The following is an 8,053-nucleotide window of genomic DNA, read 5'->3' on the forward strand; positions in this document are numbered from 1 at the left end:
GCCACGGCCCCCCCCCCCCCCCGCTGCCGCCCCTTCCCGGCCAGGCTTGAGCCCGGGCAGGAGCCGCCGGGCTTCTGGGGAGACCCGCCACAGCCGGGCAGGGGTAGGCTGGGGGGTGGCAGGAGCTGCTGTCCTGAATGACCGACGTGGCCTGGAGAGGCTGGGGCTCAGCCGGCAGGAACCGCCCCCAACCTCCACGGCCTTCTGATCCACCCACACCCATCATGTGCACCATGGACCCATTTCTCAGGCCCCGGAAACCGAGGCCCGTGAAGCTGAGCCTGCCTGAGCTAGGGCAGCATCCTGCGCTGATCCCGCTAGCGACCCCTCCCCAGGCTCTGGTGTTCCGGGGAGAGCTGCCTGCTGGGACCGGGCTGTCAGAGGCTCCTCACCTCAGCCCATGGAGAAGCCCTGCCAGGTCTGAGGGCTCAGATTGCAGGAGCCTCACCGTGGGCTTGCAGAGAGAGGGAGCTCACGCCTCCACCGCTCATGGTCGGCCCTCGCCCCTTCCTGTCCGGGGGAGCCCCTGCAGCTCACAGGCTCCCCCGAAGGCACGAGCCTCCTTGACAACGTCCAGCGGCTCTCTGAGTGCTGGGAGTCAGGGCTGTGCTCCCTTCCCAGGCGAGGAGAGTAGGGCCCCTGGCCCCGTTCCCCAGGGAGGAGACTGGGGCTGGCGCCTTGCTCCATGAGCCCGTATGGAGGCCACATCCCTGCCCGGCCAGAGTCCAGGGCCCCCCGAAATCCTGGTGCCTAACTCCTCCCTGCAAGTGCCTGAGGTGGAGGCGGGGGGGGGGGCGACCCCGGGATGGACGTTCAGAGAGGGATTCCCAGGACCGCCTCTGAATGCACTGCTGTGGCCCTGGGACCAGTGGCCGCTGGGACAGCGGTGGGGGCCCCCAGGGATGCCCAGTGGGGCCACGGGAGGAGAGACCTGCAGCTGGACAGCAGCCCCACCCGCTCCTGGGGTGCTGTCCTGGGGCGGCGGGAGGCAGAGGCTCCCTGTGGAAGTGCGGGCACTCTGACGCGCGCCGAAGGTTACTTCCCACCGTGTGTCTTCGTGCGTATCTGCAAACACGCTCTGACAAAATGGAGACGAAGTGTCAGTGGGGCCGCAGCCCATCTTTCATTTAACCTTTATAAAGCACCTTCTTCCTGTCATCAGAGGCTTTGTGAGGATGCTGCCCAGCCCTCCGCCCACGGAGTTGCCCGGCTTGTGTCTCTAGCTCCTCACGGACACCGGAGCACGAAGGCCCGGGGCTCCTGGGGCACAGCCCACTTGCCTGGCACCCAGTGCTCCACAGCCGGGGGTCCTCACATGCCATGGGGCCCACCCGTCCCAGGAGCCTCCATTCTTGGGGGCTGCCCCAAGCCCAGGGCAGGCAGGTGCTGAGAGCCCACGGCCACGTCCCAGGTTGAAAGGCAGTGATTGGGCCCCTGTGGTTGTAGTTCGAGCCGCTGCAGCCCCGAGGTCAGCATGGCAGAGAAAGCGTGCTTGTGGGTGTGTGGGGGGAGGACCGAGGGCAACTCTGCTTTTTTCCTGGTCACTTCCAAAAAATGGTCTGTCCCTTAATGATTCTTGAGTTTCTGGTCACATTTGGCATTTAAAACTCAGTCTGCTTTGAAACTTTAATCACGAACCCGATTCTGGTTGGTCTCCCCCACCCCGCAAGAGCAGACTAGGAGAGGGCTGAGGTCGCTCAGACCAGCACTCGGATGGTCAGCTCTGCCTCCACTCTGTCTCTCCTTAGCACCCAGCGAAGATTCACTGAGCACCTACTGTATGCCAGGCACTGTGCTGGACACGGCAGGCAAGCCGAGATGAGGTTCCCTGCCCTCGGGCTGGCATTCCGGGGACAGAGACCATCCGCAAACACGGTAGGTCAGTGCTTCTGAGCTGCTATGGGAGTTAAAGGCTGGGTGGAGGGAGTGGGGGTGCATTTGCAGTGTTCAACAGGGTGGTCAGCGTGAGTCACAGTAAAGGAGGTGGTGAGGGAGGGAACAGCATTCCCAGCAGATGGAAGAGCCACTGCAAAGGACCTGAGGCCGAACCTGCCTGACCTGCTCAGGACAGCAAGGAGGCTGGGGGGCTGGCAGGGGGTTGAAGGGGCGAGGCCCAAGCAGCCTTGAAGCAGCACACACAGGGTCTGGAGAGAGGCTCTAACTCACTGAAGCAGAAGGAGGGTATGACACGGCTTGAGAGGGGAAAGAGAGGACTTGATGTGTGGTTTTAAATGACACCCCAGCAGCACGTGGAGAAGAGACCACAGGGTCCCAGGTGCACAGGGACAGGGGTTGGAAGCCACATCAGTGACCCAGCTGAGAGATGATGAGGGCCTGGGCTGGGAGAGGCGGGGGGTCAGACTCAGGATGTATTTTGAAAGTAGAGCCAATGGGACTTGTTAGGGGACTATCTGGTGGGCCAAAGGAGGGGAGTCAGAGGTGAGTCAAGGTTTTGACCTGAGCAGCTGCCCTCACCTGAGATACAGGGCAGAAGGGGGCTGGCATTGGACACGTCGAGGCTGATGTCCGTCCAAGCAGAGATGCTGAGTAGTGGTCTGATTGGTGAGTGTCCAGCTGGGAGAGAGCTCTAGTCTGGAAGTAGAATGTGGGTGTTGCTGTGGACAGACGGACATGTGACCCAGCAAGATGGTATCAGAGAAGAGGGGCGGGGTTCAGCCTGAGCCCTGGGCACGCCATCATTAAGGGGTCTGAGGCGGGGGAGAGGCAGCAGAGGGGATGGAGAAGAAATGATTGGAGAGACGGGAGGGAAGCCAGTGTGGGAGTCATCTGGAAGCCACAGGAGGAAAGTGTCCCCAGGAGGAGGGAGGAATGGCAGTGGACGCCTTATGCAGAGGAGCATAAGGTGAGGACAAGAACAGTCCACCTGGTTTTAACACGTGGAGGCCTCTGGTGACCCTAAGGAGAGCAAGAAAACCTGACTGAATAGATTTAAAAAGAAAGAGGGAGCTCCATGTATGGCCAAGACGGAGTAAGACCTGTGTTTACCCCCCCACCTGATACAACTAGAAACCTAGAAAAGATATATGGCTTCACGGCTTTGAAGACACTGGACATTGGGCAAAGACAGGCAGCGACAACAGAGACCCAGAGCACAAAGGAGGTGAGCCCTGGGCCTCCGTGTTGCTGCCTTAGGAAGCTTCCAGGCCCTGGTGCAGGGGCGGGAGGTGCAGAGGGGCCCTGCATCAAGCTAATCTGCATAACCGGAGTTCTCGAACAGGGAGGCGAAGACAGGAAGAATATTTCAACAGTGCCTGGAACTCCCAGTGTTGATGAAAACTATAAACCCACAGGTCCAAGAAGCTCCACAAGCCCCAAGCACAATTCATTAAAACCAGTGATAATGGAAAGCCTTCCAAGTAGCCAGAGGAAGAAGGCACATTATGTGCAAAGACACAAAGACAGGGTGACAGCAGATTTCTCACTGGAAAAAGTGTGAGCCAGGAGGTGATAGAGCACCTGTGAAGGAAGAGAGATACAACCGCCAACCCAGAATTCTTCACACGATGAAAATAGCTTTCAAACACAGGCAGAATAAAGACTTTTTCAGACATTAAAAAGAGCTGGAAGAATTCATCACTGGGAGAACCACACGATACAGAATGTTAAAGGACATTCTTCAAGCAGAAGGAAAATGATGCCAGATGGAAACCTGTATCTACACAAAAGAATAAAGAGCACCAGAAATGGTAACTGTGGCAATTGTCTGGAGCAAAACATAAAATATAACGTGTCACGACATTTACGTCATGTGTAGCAGTAAAATGTATGACAACAGCAGCACAGAGACCAGGAAAGAAGACGACAGGGGAGGTTTCTGGGTAAGGTCCACACCGTCCTCCCAGTCGTGCTGCACCGACAGCAGACTGAGACAAATTAAGGATGTGAGCTATAAACCAAAAAGCAGCCCTTGAAATAACAAACCGAAAAATTATAGCTCATAAGCCAACAGAAGAGATAAAGTCATAGGAAATACTCAATCCAAAAGAACACAGAAAAAGAGGGGAAAGGGGACAAAGGACAGATGGGACAGATAACAAACAAAACGACGACAGATATATACCCCACATATTAGTGTTATAGTCCATGCAGCTGCCCAGATACACCATCAAAAGGCAGAGGTTGTCTTATTGGGTGAAAGCATCAACGCCCATCATGCTACCTGCAAGAAACCCACTGTAAATATAAAAACAAAATAGATGAAAAGTAAAAGGATGGGGAAAAGATAAATTATGCTAACACTCATTAGAAGAAGGCTGGAGTGTCTATACTACACCACAATAGATTTCAGGGCAAAAGTATTACCAGGAATAAAGAGGGCCATTTCATGATGACAGGGGGTTAATTCATCAAGAGGACACAACAATTCCGAAGGGCACCGGGGTGACTCAGTCGGTTAAGCGTCTGACTCTTAATCTCAGCTCAGGTCTTGATCTCAGGGTCCTGAGTTCAAGGCCCATGTTGGGCTCCACACTGGGCATGGAGCCTCCTTGAAAAAAAAGAAGAGAGGACACAAAAACTCTAAGTGTTTATGTACCTAACAACAGAACTTCAAAATACAGGAAACAAAAACTGAGAAAAAACACAAGGAAGCAAAAATTCAGTTACAATCGGAGATTGAAACACCCTGTCTGACGCTGAAAGGCTAAGTAGAGAAGATATCAGCAAGACTGTAGAAGAGCATCAACCAAGCCGGCCTAACTGATGCACAGAACTCTGCCGGGAACAGCATATTTCGTGTTCTCAAGTACACAAGGAACACCTGTCAAGAAAGTGCATATATTGGGCCAGAAACAGGTCTCAGAGGATCTGAAAGTATTTAAATCATACAAAGTATGTTCTCTGACCACATTAAACTAGAAATTAGTGACAGCAAAGTACCTGGAAAATCCCTAAGTATTTGGAAGCTAAAAAACACACCTCTAAATAACCTGGAGGTCAAAGAAAAAATCGAAAGGAAAATGAGAGAGTATTTTGAATTGAATGAAAATGAAAATACAACATATCAAAAATCCGAGATGCAGCTAGTGCAGAACAGTACTGGGAGGGACATTTATAGCACTAAGCATCTGTATTGGCGAAAGAAACCAAAAGAGCCCCCTACAAGAATCCTAAATCAATGGTCTCAACTTCCACCTTAAGAAACTAGGAAACGAGAGCAAATATAACACAAAGTAAACAAAAGAAAGAAAATAAAAAGCATTAGAGTGAAAACCGATGCATTAGAAAATAGAAAAACAATAGAGAAAATCAATGAAACCAAAAGCTGGTTCTGTGAGAAGATGAATAAGACTGAGAAGCCACATCAATCAGGAGAAAAAGAGAGATGTATAAATTAGTCATTCCAACAATGGGAAAGCTGACATCACTACAGACTCTACAGAGGTTGAAGGGATAATACGGGAATACTGAACACAGTTCATGCCCATGAATTGGACAAAAGACACAAACCATCAGAACCCATTCAAGAAGAAATAGAAAACCTGCATACTCCTATAGCTACTAAAGGTTAAATTTGTAGTTAAAAACCTTCTCAAAAAGAAAACTCCAAGCCCAAATAGGTTGTAAAGAAAAAAAATAATATCAATCTACATAAACCCTTTCAGAAAACTAAAGAGAAGGGACACTTTCCAAGTCATCCTATGAGGCAAATATTACCCTGACACCAAAACCAGGCAATGAGGTTAAAGAAAAGACAGAGATTAAAGAAAAGATTAAAGAAAACCACAGACCAATACCCATTAGAAACCTATATGCAAAAATTCTAGCAAATAGAATCCAACAATATTTTAAAAGGATTATGACCATGATTTATCTAAGGAATGCAAGTTTGGTTTAACTTTCAAAAAGAAAAAAAAATGTAACTTACTATATTAACAGACTAGAAAAGAAAAATCTTATGATTATTTCAAATAGATACAGAAACATCATTTGACAAAATCCACCTACTGTTCCTGATGAAAACCCTCAGTAAAATAGAAAAGAACGTCTTCATGAGGAGAAAGGCGTCTCTGGAGAACCTGCAGCTGGGGTCAGAATTAATGGTGGAGGACTGAGTACTTTCCCCCTAAGATTAGGAAGAAGGCCCAGGTGTCTGTCCCCAAACCTCGTGTTCAACATTGCACTGCGTATTCTAGCCATTGCAAAACTTAAAGGCACCCAGGTTGGAAAGGAAGAAGTAATACTTTATTCCTAGACTGTATGAGAAAATCTTATGGAATCCACAAAAAGGCTAACAGAACTAACATTTCAATGCGAGTTTACCAAGGTTGCAGGATACAAGGTCAGTCTACAAAAGTCGGTTCTATTTCTGGGTACCAGCAACAAACAATTAAAAATTTAAAACGGCATTTGCAATGCCATAAAAATATAAAACACACAGGGATAAGTCTGCAAAATATGTGTAAGACCCATATACTGAAAAATACGAAACATCGATGAGAAGTTAAAGCAGCACTAAATAGGGGAGATACGCCATATCCATGGCGAGAAGATGCAACATTGTTACAGCATCTGTACTGGAGCGCGCTGTGTGTCCCACCTGGCTGGGTCCATCCGCAACAAGACTGAGAGGTCCCCCCAGAGAGTGGGGGCCCCCAAGGAAGACATGCGATGAGCAGGTATGACACCGATAACTCTGAAGGTGAAGACATCACCAACAAGGGAAAACATGGCGGCCAAAGAAAGCCTTGGACCAGGAGGCCAACTTATTCAAGGGTCAGAGAGGACCCTGCCTTTGCCTCCCTGGTCTGACACGGTCACTCAGTGACCGGATGGACTGGCTGCAGCCCCAGGTCACTGTGTGTTGGCCGTCACTGTGTCTGAAGTTGGCATGAGCTCGAGCTCCAGGAAGACCCCTCTTCAGGGCACTTCTGGGCTGTCCACCACAGGAAGAGCGACCCCCCAGTAGCTCCAGAGTGTAAGGCGGGATCACCGGAGCACAGCTTTGGGAGGGGATGGCCCCTGCTGCTGGGGCCCTGAGACCTGCCGGCACACAGGAGGTTGGATGGACACTATGCTTGGGGATCTGGGAGAGCTGCTGTTTGCCGCCTGCTGACTCACCCGTGCTGTCCAGCACATGTGACTGAGCTCCCCTCTGCAGAGGCTGGAAGGCATGTGCGCCCTGGGGTCTGAGGGAACAAGTCACATGAGCGGTCATGAGTCAGCCTAACCCTGCCCACGTGTCCCAACAGGCCCAAATCCTCAAGCAGAGGAGGGAGCCAGAAGCAGGGCTGGGGTCAGGCACCAGTGACCCGCAGAGGGCCTCACCTGCGGACGGGGAGGCGCAGCCTGGAAGGGCAGGGCAGAGAGGCCGCCGGGCGGACCGGCCAGCGGGCTGGGTCAGGCACCAGTCCCCGGCACCACCTCCGCTTTTGGCCCCTCTAGGGTTCTCTGCGTCCCCTGCTATTTGGGGGTGGGCACTGCCTATCTGCATTGCCCCTCCAGGCCTGGTAGCTGGGTCACTGTGGGGTCTTCTGTGCCCATGAGTATAGGAGACAGTGTTTAGGGGGGAGGGCGCCAGTATGGGATAGAAGAGGGACAAGCACCCCGTTCAGCGTCTCCACCCCACAGGAACCTGCTGTGCATAACCCCTCCTCACGGCGCCCCCATGTTATGTGTCACCCTACACACACCTCGGCCCCCTGCCCTCACCCCGCTGAGCCTCCCTACCTGTCTCTTGAGCACAATGTGGGAAGAGTCTGGCTAAGCCCCGCCCACCCCATGCCTACACTCCCCTCAGAACCGGCGGGAGGTTGAGGAAAGGTGGACCGGACTGGCTTGCCCCTGGTCACGCACCAAGCTGCCTGAGTGCATCAGGGGCCTCCCTCTGTGGCCTGGAAGCCCTGGAAGAGCAGGTGAATGGCGGGGGCAGGTCTTGGTGTCATGGGCATGACTCTGACTTCATGGCTTGTTCAAGCTCTGACACTTGGAGAAGCAGGCCCTTCCCCTTGCTGCACCACTTCCCTTCTTCTGGGAGGGCTAGGGGGTGGCGTCCAGTGATTTGAATTCATACTATTGTGTAAAGGACTACCCT

The 8,053-nt window shown here is 52.2% G+C and overlaps 1 long non-coding RNA gene across 1 annotated transcript; it reads right to left on the reverse strand.

Annotated features, from left to right (window-relative positions):
* Nucleotides 1–959: 959 nt before the first annotated feature.
* On the reverse strand, nucleotides 960–7,279 carry LOC121101539. The gene is made up of 3 exons (XR_005833534.1): nucleotides 7,081–7,279; nucleotides 2,476–2,592; nucleotides 960–1,078 (listed from the first exon to the last, which is right to left on the reverse strand). It is a non-coding gene; the product is annotated as an uncharacterized LOC121101539 (long non-coding RNA).
* Between the last annotated feature and the right edge of the window lie 774 nt (nucleotides 7,280–8,053).

The sequence above is a fragment of the Ursus maritimus genome, unplaced genomic scaffold, assembly GCF_017311325.1.
Source record: "Ursus maritimus isolate PB19 unplaced genomic scaffold, ASM1731132v1 scaffold_8, whole genome shotgun sequence".
Lineage (NCBI taxonomy): Eukaryota > Metazoa > Chordata > Mammalia > Carnivora > Ursidae > Ursus > Ursus maritimus.